An 18,025-nucleotide genomic window follows, 5' to 3' on the forward strand; every position below is an offset into this window, starting at 1 on the left:
CAAACAAATCACTTAAACCATAAAAATAACAATTAAATATTGCTATTTTTATATTGTTAGAAATATTAAATTAGATATTGTATATGTACAAAAGTCTGTAGAAAAAATATAATAAAGAAACACTGTTTTTTTATTATTCAAATACTATCAATGTGATTTCAAAATTAGTCTTACTTTACATTTTAGGACAATTAAGTAAAACAGTCAGGAGTCTGTGTGGCCTTGTGTAGGTTAAATTTAACCTGCTGTTTTCATATCAAAAATACAATTTCCAGACATCTGACAGATCTGAAGACATACACATTGCTATTTGTTTAATACTTGGTAAAGTTTCAAAGATATTGCTCTTTCGAGTTACTTTTAAGTATGAGATTCTATCCAAACCTTGAAATATCTTTTGACTTTTTATTTGAAAATGCGCATGCATGTGTATTCATGAAGGGCAAAGAAATGATAAATGTTCTCATCTGAGTTAGAACCAAAGACAGTGTAGGCAGCTGCTGTGAGCTTCCTTATTGCTTTTGGCCTGACATGAGCTGGAAGATGTTGCAAGCATTAAAAGGCTGCACCCTAGTCTCTGTCACCTTCAGCTATGACTTCCCTTCTACAAAAGCCATGGAACACCACATAAGAGGATTCAGGTTTATGCATCTTCTAGCCATTACTTGATTACCTTCTACAACCTCGATAGATTTTTCCAGAGCCTGATAAATTTTGAGACACTATTTGATATTCTACAGTGGTCACCCCCCTGTGGTCACCCCCCCCCCCCCGCCGGTGTTCAGGTATTCTCCCTGTACTCAGATAAGTTTTCAAAAGAATTATCACAAAGAGTCACTTTTTTAAAAAAGAGTTACTTTTCAAAGTCAAAAGAAATTTTCCATCTCAAAATGCTCTGAAATGATCAATATGGAAATTTACAAGAATACAATTCTTTAGACTGACATCAGATACATCCTGTTTCGATCACGATATCAACAGAAGCGTTACCTCATCCAGGGTTCAAATTATTTCTTCACTAAACTGCACCCTCCTATCAAAGATCAATGCTTACCTCTCATAGTCAGTAGGGATTTTAATGTAAGCAGAACAGTGCTTTTTGTCCCTACAGGTTTTCTTTCCAAATGGGGAAGAAATGATAACTATTAATCAATACAAAATTTAATGCCGGTGGAAGAAATGAGTACTTGCTCAAAGCAGTATTTTTAGAACCCACATTTAATCTTTGGCATGGAAAAAAAAAAAAAGTACCTTCTGCCTAGAGGATCATTCAGACCCTTTGCATTTCTAGAACCGTATGGAGCTATAATCTCTTTTCCATAAACCCCAATTCCAGAAGGCCTTTAGTCCTGGAATTATGTTACAGTCTCTTTAAAACCAGATTTGGAGAGACGGTATACAAAAAATTTTTCAATGAATCCTTAGCTAGCTTTAAATTTTATATGCATACTTTTTCCTATCTTAGATATTTAATACACAAATGGAATTTATTTCCACACATTTGGCCATCTTATTTCTGTGCAGAATTATAGTGGGTGTGAGTTTAAGAGAACTCTTGCATTAAAAAGGCTATTTATAAAATTTTCCTGTAGACGCTCATGAAAAAAGAATGGTATTAACCAACCATATTGACCTGTAACCCTAGACACCGTTCCCCTGTGAGACTGGCTGTTCATGCAGAGATTACTAAAAAAGAAATTGTAAACTTATTTAAATTAAAGAATATTTCAAATTTTAAGATCAAATATTGGTGATAAGTGTACAAATTAGCGTATGGAAAAGAGCCAAGGATATTTAGGGAGCCTTCATTATTAAATAGGAAATTGGCAGTCAACGGAGCAAACTTAATAAACTGCTGGTTGATATAATCTTAGACTATGTATTTCATTAATTTAAGATGTGATACATTTTATATATTAATGTGATGATTACTATCTAATCTCTTTAGAACTTTTCACAGTTCAGTCCAAATCCCTTTGTTACAAAGAACATCTATAATTACACTGAGAAAAAATTTGAACAGTATAATTTAGAGGAATCAATGTGTCCATTTCAATACAGTCCTCTTAAATTATGATTATAAAAATTAAAAACATCACAAATACTTACCAAGAAAAATCCCCATTAAAATGTCTGTTTATACTGCACACATGTTCAAATATTTTTTATCAATGTGTTTTTTTTTTCTTATAAAAAATAAAGGAATAGCCAATGTTTATTTAAATATTTAGGTACTAACTGTATACCACAAAACACACTAGAGACGTAAAAACAAAATTTTTAAAGCAGTTAAGACGCTATTTTTGACAACACACTTGGTTGAAAAATAGAAGAATTATAATATCCAGTGCTGTTGAGTTCGTGTGGCAATAGTTGCAGTAAAGAAGCAGTAAGAATATAAATTGATACAAAGCTTTGCACAGCCCTTTGGCAATGCTATCTTATTTTCTTTATATATGGCGTGTGACTTACCAGTCTGACTTTAAAAACTCTAATCTTCAGTAGTGTGCAGTATATCCTGGGTGGAGAATATCGGAGATAGACTCATGGACCAACAAACTGAAAAACAAATGGCTAGATGCTCACGAAGGCACTTCTATTGGAAGGAAATATACACAAATCAGATAACCATGCAGTGACTAATTGACACATGGAAATACTATATAGCCATTAAAAGGAATAAGCAAATCTGTGTGGACTGATAAAATAAATCGTGAAGGCATGGAGAGACACATACCCATAAGAATAAAAAAAGTTTAACAAAATACGTATCGCTATGTCAGAGAGTAAGGTAATATTTGGATCAGCAATATGTGAATTTTTTTTAAGATTTCTCAACTACCAGGAAAAAGACAGCTCTGAGCAGAGGCCAGGAGGACAGAGCCTCTAAAGAATCAGGGTAACAGACAGGAAGCAAAGAATCCTGGAATAATAGAGAGATGTTTCCAATGAAGCCTGGCTTGAACTGGTCCCATAGCATTTACAACATTCAATTAGTTCAATTAGACAATTTAGTTAAAACATTTCCCCAAAAATGAGAGGATAAAACCTTTCTTTCTTTTTTTTTTAATGTTTATTCATTATTTGAGTCAACAGAGCATGAGCAGGGGAGGGACAGAGAGAGAGGGAGACACAGAATCTGAAACAGGTTCTAGGCTCTGAGGGGTCAGTATAGAGCCCGATGTGGGGCTCGAACTCATGAACCGCGAGATCATGCCCTGAGGTGAAGTTGGATGCTTAACCGACTGAGCCACCCAGGTGCCCTGAGCATAAAACCTTTCTTATGTAATAAACAAAAGGCAAAGTCTACAACCATGTAGTAATTGATTGGTAAGTAACAAGGCCAAAGAAAGAATAAAAATAATTGATGCTAATAAAAAATTACTTTTATTATAGTTTTCTTCTCCCTCAAACTAATATCCAATCATATTGAGAAGTATTTTCTGTTTGGGTTTAGAGTTCATACCAATACTAATACTGTCTTAATTTGTTTCTTTTAAGAGTATTTCTTATGCCTTTCTTTAATATTTTCACATTTTTCATTCTCTCGAGGCAACATGTCTATGGACTTCAAAAGTCAAGAATGGCAGATAAATATTTAAAATCTCAGTTTGAATCATATCTTTTCACAGGCTTTTTGACTGCTGGCATTTATATCTGCTTCTTATTTAAAACCCTCTCAATTCCTAAACTGAAATATTGGATTACTATTCACAATGACAGTTTGGAAATCACTGAAAAGAGATGCACATTTTTCTGTGTGTGTGTGTGTGTGTGTGTGTGTGTGTGTGTGTTTAACCTTTAAAGCAAACGAGTTTAAGCATGCCGGGGTGTGTATTTCTTCAACAATCAAGTTGCCCCTGCACATTTTTCTGTGTGTGTGTGTGTGTGTGTGTGTGTGTGTGTGTGTGTGTGTGTGTGTTTAACCTTTAAAGCAAACGAGTTTAAGCATGCCGGGGTGTGTATTTCTTCAACAATCAAGTTGCCCCTGCAATTGCACACTCTTAACTCTGTCTTTCAAAAATAAATGTCCTTTGAGAAAAAGTGGTCAAGCACTTCTCTCCCTGCCAAACTATTTCTTCCCCAGGGCACTATTTCCCAATTATCCTTTCTTGTCATCATCACCTTCTTCTTGTCTGGGATCATCAACATTTCAACCAAGTTTCTGTGCTGCAAAGTCACTGGGAAAACCAGGACCCCACACCAAGATGATCATCTCCCAAACACACAAAACGACAATGGGGCAAGAGAGATCAAATACTTCGGATAGAAAACCGGGATGTTTGTCTCCATAGGTGGCCTAAATGTCTAGTCTGATTAGGAACACTCTTTTAAGCACAAAATACTACTTGCCTTGATAGGGAATCCTAACAAAGTATGAAAGCATCTGCCCTGAACCAAAAGGAATGCAGAAAATGAAATATGACTCAAAACGGGGTCCGTCGAGCAACTCTCTGAACAGATGCAATTTCTTTCTTTAAATACATAAAACATGTACTTGATAGAAGACCAAGGCACCTCATATACTACATTTATTTTTGCAGACACCTACGTTTCATTATCTGCCATTCATCAAGAAATGAAGCGGTGGAAAGAACTTGAAATGCAAAATGTTCAATTTCAATTTTGTTTTGGGCAACTGCGGAAGTGGCTTTTTTGGATATTTCTCTAACACAATAAATGTATACCCTACAGCCAAGGAGACTGTATAAATTTTCCCCTGGCAGAGCTACTATTTCCAATACTACTCAAGAGGATATTTTATCTTCGCTGTGTGTAGAAATATACATCTTCAACATTCATTAACATTAGCATTTATTTTGGTTCCTGTTATGCATGCATATACGTGCTTTTATTTAATAATGTTAGCTAACATTTCCCTTTTTTTTGGTAAATAATGATAGCATAATTTGAAAATTTTGGCCCCGATCCCAGACATGGGTCAAGCTAATATATGAATACATGTAGTCCGGTTTACTTTTTTATTAGACTTTGCTGTTAACGGACTTTATTTTGGAAACATATTATTCATGCTGTACGTTCTAAAAACGATTCCAAAGAAGACAAAGACTTGCTGTTGTTGTTGTTGTTGTTGTTGTTTCATAGTTAATCATAATAAGAAGGTGGATCTAATTTGGAAATTCTAATTTGCAGCGTATATATTTTGGATAACATGGGAGGCTTAAAATTATGTTGGGCATGATAAATTTTTTCTCGCTTAGTGTCTGGCATGAAATCATGTTTTCCTTTATTATTTTTGCTTGTCTCAGAACTTGAGAAAAAGGAAAAGTATGCATCTGCAACTAAAGAACGAGTAATAACAGATTTATAATATGTAGAACTGAACCCAAACTATTTCTCCTAATACTTTTTGGTTTGGTTTTATCTCAAAATACCATCACCCTTCTCTCAGACATCAAATTTAAAATCTCAGGGTTGGGGCACCTGGGTGGCTCAGTCGGTTAAGCAGCCGACTTTGGCTCAGGTCATGATCTCACAGTCCGTGAGTTCGAGCCCCGCGTCAAGCTCTGTGCTGACAGCTCAGAGCCTGGAGCTTGTTTCGGATTCTGTGTCTCCCCCTCTCTCTGACCCTCCCCCGTTCATGCTCTGTCTCTCTCTGTCTCAAAAATAAATAAATGTTTTAAAAACATTTTTTTAATAAAAAAATAAAATCTCAGGGTTACTTTTGACTCTTCAAGGCATTTTGCTTCTTTTTATTATTTCTATGCTTATAGATCCAACTCAATGTTGTCCCTCTGTTGCTTTTAGCCTAAATCAATTTAAGAGTTTCTGATGGTTTTTCATGATTCCCTTTTTCTTTCTAATCTATCATTCCTTTTGGTATCAGTACAACCTTGGTCATGATATTTGCTTCCTTTTAATTGTTTCTCATTTTCTAATGAATCAAGTTCAATGGAGCATTCAGGTGTCCTGATGATTAGTCTGCCTAATGCTATAAGTGACTTCTAGTTATTTATTTATTTTTTAACATTTATTTATTTTTGAGACAGAGAGAGACAGAGCATGAATGGGGGAGGGGCAGAGAGAGAAGGAGACACAGAATCGGAAACAGGCTCCAGGCTCTGAGCCGTCAGCCCAGAGGCTGACGCGGGGCTCGAACTCACAGACCGCGAGATCGTGACCTGGCTGAAGTCGGACGCTTAACCGACTGCGCCACCCAGGCGCCCCAAAGTTATTTTTAAAGATACTCATCTCAGGATCACACGCATGAGAATCAAATTCACTATACTGGGAATGAACATAGGTCTTGAATTGCTCTCAAATTTATGGAATTTTAGTGGTATAATACCACACTGGTCACATAAACCAGTAGCTGGCTAACAACAGTTGTTAAATATACATTTGTAGAATAAATGGATTATTGATTCTTTGTATGACTAGCTTATTCTCAAGGAAGCCTTTTTTGATCACCTGAACATCAACCTCCCCTCCTCCACCACCTTTAAAATATTCTTCACGGAGCTTAATACAGTGTGAAATTATCCTACATGTTTGACATTTTTTTCTAACTGGCATATCAGCAACGTAGAATATAAGCTGCATTAAGAGCAGAGCCCTTGTTTTTATATTTCACCAGAGTCTTGGTGTGTGCAGTAGCATCTGGTAAAGAGTAGGGTCTCAGAAAATAGTCGCTAAATGGTGAAATGAGTCCTAGGAGTAGTGTGAACAAAGTGGATGAATAAGCGATTATCGCAAGGATGCTCTCAAATTTTCTGCTATCCAGTCTAAGGGTCCAGCAACATCTCTAGGAACTCGTGGCTTACGGACTTCTCCGGCTCAACTGCAAAGATTGGCAAGCCTTTTAACTAAGAGCAGCAAGCAGAGTGTCATGCTGAGATTCAACATTTCAGCCCTCCAGCTCACAGAAGAGCCTGGCTTGGTTCTAGAGGAATCTGTGAAACAACTTTCTGCAGCAATGGAAGTGGTCTGTATCTGTACCCGCCAATATGGTAGCAGGTGGACAGGGCTGTCGAGCATATGGTGAGGGCCATTCAGGAACTGAATTTTTAACATTAATTTAAATAGCCATATACTGCTAGGGGCTCCCATATTGGACAGTGTTGTTCTAGAGTGTATCGTTCTCCCTCATAGTCAGATCTGGCCATGGTTCCTACCATGACAGCTATATCCTATAAAAGATGTTCTAGGAGCCATTTCCACATTTTATGATACTTAGAGCAAAATCCTACTTTCACTGAATAAGGTTCCAGTCCATGAGGATACCTGGGTTTTCCCCACATCTACCTCCCTTAATTTAGAGTCTGTCTCCCCATGATGCTTTCCCTCATCCTCTTTTGCTTGCCAGTGCTGTGATGTTTGCACAGAGCCTTGTGCGTGGAGTCAACTGTGGGAAGTCTCTAGAGATGGAATGAGCTCCCACCTTTCCAACTAATGAAGCGCAGGCCAAGCCCTTGGAGTCCCAAATCACCCTAATCCCTCCTGAGTATCCGGGCAGGGCGCCTGCTAGAAGAATATGCCCGTGTTCTTATTTCTGGCCTGGAGCCAGCTCCTAACTGATGCTACCTATAGCCGCCCTGTTGAGTCTAGCAAGACACTTAAGTCGGGGGTTTGTCATCAGACCATACCAGAAATGGAACTCCAAACAGATATCCTCTGGTTCAGCCAGAGGATCATTTGGGAACCGCAAACTCTAACGTGTGAACAATATAAACAGTCCACTATACAAACAATCTCTCCTGCCAAAGTCTATAGGCTTATTCATTCCTGATGTTTTCCATATTTCTCACAATTGCATCCTACAAATTGGCATCAGGTGTGGCAAACTATCATTTTTAAAAATGGGGAAACCTGGGCAAGACAAATCACTATCATCTTGAATGTCTACATGCAGGGCCTTAGTAAAATAGCCAAACTACTTCCAATGAGAATAATGAACATTTATTTAATAGCTTAGTGTGTGCAAATGGATTAACCACAGTGGTATGGATCTTGAGTCGGATTCACAGTTTTGAAGGATTTGGGATACATCAAACACAGCATCACGTCTGCCAAAGTGACAGCTGGTGTGCCTGAATTCATCCTAAAACCTGTGTCACAGACTGCAAGTCACTGGGATGAAAATGAAAACAATTAATTCTGGGCAATTCCTAAGTGACCCACGTTTGGCTCAATACATTCCAAGTATTCAGACCATAGACATTTGAATGAATGTCAGTTTGAACAAAGAATAGAAGCTGAAGCCATAGATAAATTTTCTTTTCTTAAATACACATTACGTGCTCCATTAATGTTGGCTATTTTTATGCCCTTATGTGGGCCATCTAGTAATCTGAACGTTACTAACAATTTCTTTAATCTTTGATTCAAATGTAAACTGGGTTAAATACTTCATAGTTTTCCAATGCCATTGTCTCTGAGAAAGTCTAAAACGTCTTTAATCTCTATTGCTATGTGACTTTTAGCTTGTCTATTAATTTAGATTCTTCCAGAAGCTAGATTGAACTGTGGTAAAACAGCATAATGCTTTGGACATGTTTTTAAGAGTAGAGAGACTTCAACTCATTTGCAAGATATAGGACTCTGATTTTTCCAATTAAAATATAACTTTTGGTTGCTGGAGTGTCAATAAACGTTCACACTTATAGTTCAGAAAATGCAACCGTGTGAAACATATAGATTTTTTAAAGTTTATAAACAGAGATATCTTTCCATGAAAAGCCAAAAATTAAATCCCTTCCTTCAATTTCATGCTCTATTTGTGTGAGGCAGGAATGTGAGGTGGTGTTTGTGCTTTCACGTGAAAATCTGGAAAACAGCACCTTGTCAATACCTACATGCACAACCCAATCTGGGTCTATCACGCCTAACTTAATAATTATCTGTCAATGTTAATTTTGTTAAATCTCTAGAGAGTTGTGATTTTTTTTTAAAAAGAGGAATAAGTTAATTATAGCTATCTCATAGAGCTTTTCTAAACTATCATAATTAACTTAAAAAATCACACGCCAAGATATGGCCTTATGTTAATTTACTATCGCTGCCACAGCAAACTACCACGTATTTAAGTGGTTAAAAAGCACACTTATTCATTATCTTACAATTCTGTACATCACAAGTTCAACACAGGTCTCATCTAATTAAAACGAAGGTGTCAACAGGGTGGCATTCCTGCTGGAGGCTCCAGGAGAGACATAGCTTCTGGAAGCTTCTTGGGTTCCTTGGCTTTAGAGTCCCTTCCTCCATCTTGAAAGCCAGCAATGTTTTCTCTAACAGACCTTGCATCATTATCCCTCCCTCTGACAACAGCTGGGAAAATTCTTTGCTTTTAAGGACTCATGTGATTAGATTGGACTCACCAGAATAATAATCCAGGATACTCTCCCCATTTCAAGATCCTTAACATTCATCACATGTGCAAATTCCCTTTCGCTACGTGAGGTAAAATATGCACAAGTATTAAGACTTAGACATCTTTGGGACATTATCATTCTGCCTTCCACAGCCCATGATAGCTTAATAAACACTTTCCTTAACATTTTTCTAAGTTGAATTTTATTTTGCCCAAAAGGTGCAGACAATCAGAATTTGCATGCTAAATTGTAGATATTTAGATACTTGGCTCATCCTACTTTTAACTTCTGACCAATATTAATGGCTACTTGAATATTCTGGCTACCCAAGTAATTTTATTTACTTTTATTTAGTAGGATAATCTTATTTGAATTAATAGACTGTCTTTCACAACACTGAAAAATTATGTTAGCTGAGGGTAACTGATATGAAACAGATTTAAAGTCCAATCAATGCCTCACGGAATAATTCGAGAAGCAAAATAATTAGAAACAATTTTCTTTGTAAGGCGTGCAGTATGTTAATTTCTTCCACTTAGCCTTTAACAAAGCTAAGAATGTTGGAATGAAAACAAGTTTATTGTCTCCTAATGACGGCCATGCCTTGGAACACTGTTTCCTCCAGAGACTTGTCCCTAGTTTGTGGCAACACAATAAATTGTTATGAAAATAACTGTGGATAAACAGAGTGTAACAACATCAAAAGGAGAGGGATCTTGGAATAAATATCTCTTTCATGCTAATCCTGATAGCTGTACAAATACATGAATGAGGAATGTTGAGACAGCAGAGAAAATTTTTCCAAATGTATATTTCCATCAGATCAAGCCTCAATTTAAAAACAAGTGTAAACATGAAATGATGCTCAACGTCACTCCTCATCAGGGAAATAAAAATCAAAACCACACTGAGATACCATCTCACGCCAGTCAGAGTGGCTAAAATGAACAAATCAGGAGACTATAGATGCTGGCAAGGATGTGGAGAAACAGGAACCCTCTTGCACTGTTGGTGGGAATGCAAATTGGTGCAGCCACTCTGGAAAACAGTGTGGAGGTTCCTCAAAAAATGAAAAATAGATCTACCCTATGACCCAGCAATAGCACTGCTAGGAATTTACCCAAGGGATACAGGAGTGCTGAGGCATAGGGGCACTTGTAGCCCGATGTTTATAGCGGCACTTACAACAATAGCCAAATCATGGAAAGAGCCTAAATGTCCATCAACTGACGAATGGATAAAAAAGATGTGGTTTATGTATACAATGAAATATTACTTGGCAATGAGAAAGAATGAAATCTGGCCATTTGTAGCAACGTGGATGGAACTGGAAGGTATTATGCTAAGTGAAACAGTCAGAGAAAGACAGATACCATATGTTTTCACTCATAGGTGGATCTTGAGAAACTTAACAGAAGATCATGGGAGGAGGTGAAGGGGGAAAAAAAAGAAGTTGTAGAGAGGGAGGGAGGCAAACCATAAGAGACTCTTGGATACCGAGAACAAACTGAGGGTTGATGGGGGTTGGGGAGAGGGGAAAGTGGGTGATGGGCACTGAGGAGGGCACTTGTTGGGATGAGCACTGGGTGTTGTATGGAAGCCAATTTGTCAATAAATTATATTTAAAAAAATAAAAACAAGCATAAAATGAGAAAAGGCACCAAAAGGCAATATGCTTTAGCATATATAGGCAGAAGTTGGTAAGGTATCTAAATTTTTCTATAGGGAGCAGAGATTTATCATCCAGTTCAGGTACTTAAGGACTATACCAAATGGTTCAATAATATCAGTGCTGGACAGAATTGTAAAGGCAAAACAGCTGAAGGGCAGAATTTTCTCTGAAATTCCCTTATGATCCCTCCAGTCTTAACCTCCTAGATGCATCACGTTGGACCCTGGCTAAATCTCTCCACTTCATGTTACAAAACTTCCCTGCTTTGAAACGAATTCTCCTAGGCTTATGAGGGCCTTATGTTCTGATGATGACAATGAGTGAAAAGTAACAGATCTTACAAACTCAAGGTTATACATTGCTTTCCAACTATGGTTTCACAACCAAAACATAATTAAAGTAGATTCAAACTGACCTTCTGGTAGCATCCCTTCTTTGGCCATCACAGCTCTGAGAGAAGAAGGCCCTGAATTTGTAAAACTAAAAAAAAGAAAAAAAGGAGTATCAAACTGATTTTTGTGATACACAGGGGAAGCAACTGAAGGACATTTTCTGTAATTACCTAATCTATTTTCATCATATTTCTAAACACTCACAAGTAACACTTAATCTTCTGACAGTTATGTTTTCCCAATTCCTGTTGATGCAAAGAGAAACTCTCCATCTCCCTTTTATACCATACTGAGAAACATTTTTAAGTGTTCTATTTCTTGAGTGATTTCTTATTATTTGCTTTTATAATACATTCCAACTGCTGGATTTCTACTTGGTTCATCTGCCTACCCATAATTCAATCTTTTTTTCTCGTCTGTAGGCTTGACATCTTTCTTTTTTTTTTTTTTTTAATTTTTTTTTTCAACGTTTATTTATTTTTGGGACAGAGAGAGACAGAGCATGAGCGGGCGAGGGGCAGAGAGAGAGGGAGACACAGAATCAGAAACAGGCTCCAGGCTCCGAGCCATCAGCCCAGAGCCTGACGCGGGGCTTGAACTCACGGACCGCGAGATCGTGACCTGGCTGAAGTCGGACGCTTAACCGACTGCGCCACCCAGGCGCCCCACATCTTTCTTTACTGAGTTAATCACTTTGCTCATTCAGAATTTTCTGTAGTAGGGGTGGGAGGCTGGGTTTGTCTATAATCACAACAAACTATCGACAGGAAAAATAATCTCTTAAGGATTACCAAAAATGATTTTTAATACAAAGCAGGTATCTGTGTTACCTAATAAAAAGAGCATAATGCTTTTACTTCCCAGTTTTTAGCGATTTAACATTTCTATGTGTAACAACTCTGGAACCAGTCTTCAGTTTCCTTCCTTTTTTTCTTTTATTTCTCACCATGACTAACAAGTAAATCATGCTTTTGATTTTATGCCTGCTTTTTTTTTTCTCATTTTTAAATCAACCACAGCAAAATAACAACCGGCACATTCATTAATACCGACTCTCTATTATATACTGGATATTTATGCATTATAGAGGCTAGGTTTGGTAAAACAAAATTCATTAAGAAATCCTACCTATATGGATATAATAAAGCAGCACATAGCTGTAAGGTCAGCCAGAATCCCTTCTGTTACAAAAATACCATGTGATATGTGAATTAGAGCAATTATACCAAAATAATAGTGGTCATATCAAATATGCAGCAAACGTATTTATTTACCAAGACGAAGGATATGAGACTGGAAAATGGTACTGAATCTGGAGTAGGTGCCAGTTCTAGAGGAAAGAATACTAGCATAGGTTTGATGTGATAAAAATTACCTAGAAAATGATGTTTTCAAGGGGACTTTTAGGAAGAGTTCATGCTTCAGTACTTAACCTAAGTCAATGGGCTAAGAATTTCAACTAAGTTTTTGTGATTTACGAGAAAGTAAAGAGGGGAGTACTTATGAACTAGATAGTAAATTAAATGGTGTTAAATAATAATGTGTTAAAACTGTTTAATCATAAGTTCATACAGCTATAAAATGAACACATTTCAAACATTTTGCTTAAATCATTAATTAATAAGAGAAACAGCAAGATATTACAACCATTTCAAAGGAGGAACATTGAAAGCCACATACAGGCAAAGCAGGTCTATTGACAGAGTAACAATCAATTGCATTTCACTGCACACAACTGCATAATTTTTAAAGAAACTCATTTGCGTGAATATCGTCTCACAATTTATAAAGTTGTAAAATAGCTCAAAAACAATGAAAGCCAGAGATGTCCTGGGCGATTATGCTGGACAGTTCATTTACTCATCTTTTAATCTATTTCAATTCTTTCATATTTCCCTGACACCCACCTTCACAGTCCATTTCCTTTATACATCAAAATTAAAGGAACAATTTATGCCCAGATGACCTAAGATCCCCTCCAAAAACTGCCTTATGGTCAGCAAGTGAAGAAAGGCCGTGTGATAGGGAAGAGTAACCCTCACAGGACTCACACGGGGAAGGGGTGATGGACCGTTCAAGCATAAGACATTGAACTTTAAAAAGGCTACGCATGTGTTACTTAAGTATTTTGAGGGGCTATCCACATCATGTAAAACAAAGGGTGATGCAATACATTAATTTTTGTTTCTCGGCATCTTAATATTTTGTTTTGTTGTAATTAAATGATTCAAAGTGTAGTCTTATCCAGACAAAGGAGTCACTCTCAATTTTGGGGTAGCTCTCAAAGCATACTGCATGAATTTCAAGCCACACGCTGTATTTATTACAGTTTTTTTAATAGAAATTTAGTCCTAACAGCTTAGGTAAAATTAGGTAAACTGGAGAATTCTTATAATCTTTGCACAATCATTAAAATAGCATGTACATTACAAGATGTGATATAGTTAATCTCTGTATTTGTCAATTTAAGTGCTGCTGCTAGAAAGGAGACAGGGAAGATATAGAAAGGAAAATGAAAGGAAGGAAGGAGGGGAGGAAGGAAGGGAGGAAGGAAGGAGGGGAAGAAGGAAGGAGGGAAGGGAAGGGAAGGGAAGGGAAGGGAAGGGAAGGGAAGGGAAGGGAAGGGAAGGGAAGGGAAGGGAAGGGAAGGGAAGGGAAGGAAAGGGAAGGGAAGGAAGGGAGGGGAGGGGAGGGGAGGGGAGGGGAGGGGAGGGGAGGGGAGGGGAGGGGAGGGGAGGGAAGGAAAGGGAAGGGGAGGAAAGGGAAGGGAAGGGAAGGGAGGAAAGGAAAGGAAAGGAAAGGAAAGGAAAGGAAAGGAAAGGAAAGGAAAGGAAAGGAAAGGAAAGGAAAGGAAAGGAAAGGAAAGGAAAGGAAAGGAAGCACATTGAGATGTTTATTTTCAACTGCCACAGAGACATTTATAGAGATGATTATGTATTTGAACCACTTACTCCTCACACCAGCCCGTTTATTTAAGCAGGAAAGAAATCTACTTCATTTTAAACTTTGAAGCATAAGAAAACTAAGCGCTTATGCTGAACTTTATGAAAACAAACTTTCAGGATTTTTTATATCAGGTAAAATTCTATTTTTAATTTTCTTCTAGATCAAAAAATCTTTATTACCCTATAATACAGTATCTATTTCTAAAATGTTTTAAAAATAAGCATTTGCAAAACTATGATGAATAAAATAAAAGAACTAAGTAAGTAGAAAGATGTCCTATAATCATGGATATGAAGATTGAATTTTATTAAGATGTCAGTTCTCCTAACTTGATCTATAGATTCAATGCAAACCCAATCAAAATCCCAGTAAGTTATTTTGTGAATATTGAAAAATTGATTCTGAAGTCTATATTAAGAGGCAAAAGACCCAGAATATACAACATGATATTGAAGAAAAAGAATAAATTTGGAGGGCTGATATGAAACTATCATAACCAAGACAGCATAATACTGATGGAATAACAGACAAATAAATCAGTGGAACAGAATACAAAGCCCAGAAATAGAGCCATACACAGACACACACACACACACACACACACACACACACACACACACACACACATATTTAGTCAGCTGATCATTGATAAAGGAGCAAAGGCCATATAATGAAGAAAAGTCAGTCTCTCAACAAATGGCGTTGGAACCACTAGACATCCATATGCAAAATAACACTCATCATCATCCACATATATACCTTACACTCTCCACAAAAATTAACTCAAAATTACCACACACCTAAACATAAAACACAAGATTATAAAACGCCTAGAAGACAACACAGGTGTAAACCCAGATCACCTTGAGTACGCTGATGGATTTTTTTTAGATACAACACCAAAGGCAGGATCCATGAAATAAGTAATTGATAATCTAGAGTCCATTAAAATTAAAAAAAAAAAATCTGCTCTGTGAAAGACAATGTCAAGAAAATGAGAAACAAGGCACAGACTGAAAGAGAATTTTTCAGGTGGGGCGCCTTGGTGGCTCAGTCGGTTAGTCATCTGACTTGCGCTTCATGGGTTCGAGCCCCGCATCAGGCTCTGTGCTGACAGCTCAGAGTCAGGAGCCTACTTTGGGTTCTGTGTCTCCCTCTCTCTCTGCCCCTCCCATGCTTATTCTCTCACTCTCTCTCTCTCTCTCTCTCTCTCTCTCTCTCTCTCTCTCTCAAAAATAAATAAACACTAAAAAAAGAGAGAGAGAGTAAAGTCTTAATTGAAACAGGAGGAACGTAGACCTTGGGTTCCTTAGTTTCTTATCACACGCTTCCTAGTCGTTGTTCTTAAATTGTATTTTTTCCAAGAATTTCTTGGAAACTTTGCTAAATTTGTAGACTGCCAGGCCCTACACCTGCAGTACATCTGGATCATCTGTAAAGTATCTGTCTTTATCAAGCACCCTGAGTGATTCTGACGCTGGATCACACTTGGAGAACAAAGCTACAGAGAAATAGGAAAGTAAGTAGAAAATAAGCTATATATACACAAAGATACTATGGAAGAGGAAAAGTACAAAGTTCAGACAGTCTGCTCTAGTCCTGTTTGGTTTGTTTGTTTTGATATAAAATAATTAAGACAGTTTTCCAGATTCTTTTCTTTTCCTTTCCCCTAAAACTCAAACTCTGCCCAGCTACAACATCTGATTCCATTCTTCTCTTGCCCCTTAGAGAAGCCTTTAAATTTTTTCTTTAGGTAACAGTATCCATTTGCCTAAATAATGCTTTTTAAAAATATACATTTATTTATTTATTTATTTATATACATTATACATATATCATATATATTATATATATCATATATATATCATAACATATATATATATCATATATATATCATAACATATATATATATGTTAGACATAGTGGAATGTAAGTGAAATTCAAATAATTTCATTTTACCTTTTAGACTTGTATACAAGAGATTAAGCTAAAATCAGTTGCAAGACATGATTTTTAAAACTACTTCTGAAATCCAAGGATTTCAGATTTTTTTCTTTTATTAACCACTGATAATTTAGTGTTGACTTACCGTGTTTTATCTGAGACTCTTTTAATTTGTCATTTACGATATTCCTGAGGCCCTTTCGTTTGACACAGGAAAGGATACCGAGGAGCTAGAAAATGGAAAAGTCTCTCAGTAAAATTATATTTATAGGCATAGCAACAGAACTATTACAGAGCAATTCCACAGTGATTTTTCAGTCATACTGATGAGCTATAATCTGTCTACAAAGTTGTAGAGGCTATAGTTTACTGGTTTGAAGCCAAGCTAAATTTAGACAAGTTCTGCAAGAGGTTATTTCCACTAATTTTCAATCTAGAGCTCTAATCAGAGCTACCTAATCTTTGGACTACAGGAAAGCTACTTAAATAAATTCCTATATCTCCAAAAGGAAGCTAAATTCTTTAATTTTCTTACCAAAGTTTCCTTTGGGAAATGACGTTAGGCAACAGCAGGTACAATCCTGTGAAAATCATTGATATGTTAGAAATGTATTTGCCAATGGGGCGCCTGGGTGGCTCAGTCGGTTAAGCGTTCGACTTCAGCTCAGGTCACCATCTGGCAGCCCGTGAGTTCGAGCCCCGCATCGGGCTCTGGGCTGATGGCTCAGAGCCTGGAGCCTGCTTCCGATTCTGTGTCTTCCTCTCTCTCTGCACCCCCCCCCCCGGTTCATGCTCTGTCTCTCTCTGTCTCAAAAATAAATAAAAAACGTTAAAAAAATTTAAAAAAATGTATTTGTCGAGAGAGTTCAATTTAGGCTTCTCAATTCTGGAACACATAGTCTAAATTTAAGATGTTCATATTTAATTTACCTTTAATGAGTAGTTCTATAACTTCTTTAATTTACTATAAGTAATAAAACTTATTTATCATACTGAATGCATTTCTCATAGCCAAATACTTGATGTCTGTATCTTTGATTTGGTCACAAAGATATCAGAGAGGTTATGATGTTTCACAAAAGCACCTACAAAAATACACAGTCAAAGGCTCTTATAGGAAGAAGTACTTGTTTCAGTTTGCTAGAATCTTTCCAAACAGGTATGGTCAGAACACTCCTCACTACTAGAAAAATTACAAATACAGGTATGCGTATTTTAGGAATATGACCATTCATTGCTCTTAAATTAATTAAACAAAGAGTCATTAGACTCAGGTGGCTCCAATGCTCTAATAGCTATGTCGGCAAACCCACACCTAAGCCTGCAATGCCTCCAGATTAAGAAACCAAAACCTAAGAACAGCCCATCACAAACAGCCAATTGGGCTTTCCCAAATAAGGCAACCACTTAAGCTATAACCAATCAAATAACGCCCTTCCTTTGTTTCTGCCCCTTCTTTCAAAAAGGCTCTCCTGGCTCTTGGTGGAGGTGTGCTCCTAACCACTTCTGGGTTAGTCCTGCTTGATTGGAATCAATTTTTGCTCAAGTAGGCTCTTAAAATGTTTACATATGCCTCGGTTCCTCTTTCAACAGTTTGCAGGTGTGGTCACCTTTCAGGCATCGGCATTGTCTGGGGACAATGGGAATCAATTAATAAATAAATGACAATGTTCTAGCCATTTGAATTCTGTAAAATTAAATTAAATACTTCCACACAGAATCCTAGCCAATTATTTCAC

At 37.0% G+C, this 18,025-nt stretch overlaps 1 long non-coding RNA gene across 1 annotated transcript; it reads right to left on the minus strand.

Moving 5' to 3' along the window:
* Positions 1 to 1,507: 1,507 nt before the first annotated feature.
* On the minus strand, positions 1,508 to 16,905 carry LOC123383989. The gene is made up of 4 exons (XR_006594470.1): positions 16,822 to 16,905; positions 16,432 to 16,516; positions 11,420 to 11,484; positions 1,508 to 2,559 (listed from the first exon to the last, which is right to left on the minus strand). It is a non-coding gene; the product is annotated as an uncharacterized LOC123383989 (long non-coding RNA).
* Between the last annotated feature and the right edge of the window lie 1,120 nt (positions 16,906 to 18,025).

Source organism: Felis catus, chromosome A1, assembly GCF_018350175.1.
Source record: "Felis catus isolate Fca126 chromosome A1, F.catus_Fca126_mat1.0, whole genome shotgun sequence".
Taxonomy (NCBI): domain Eukaryota; kingdom Metazoa; phylum Chordata; class Mammalia; order Carnivora; family Felidae; genus Felis; species Felis catus.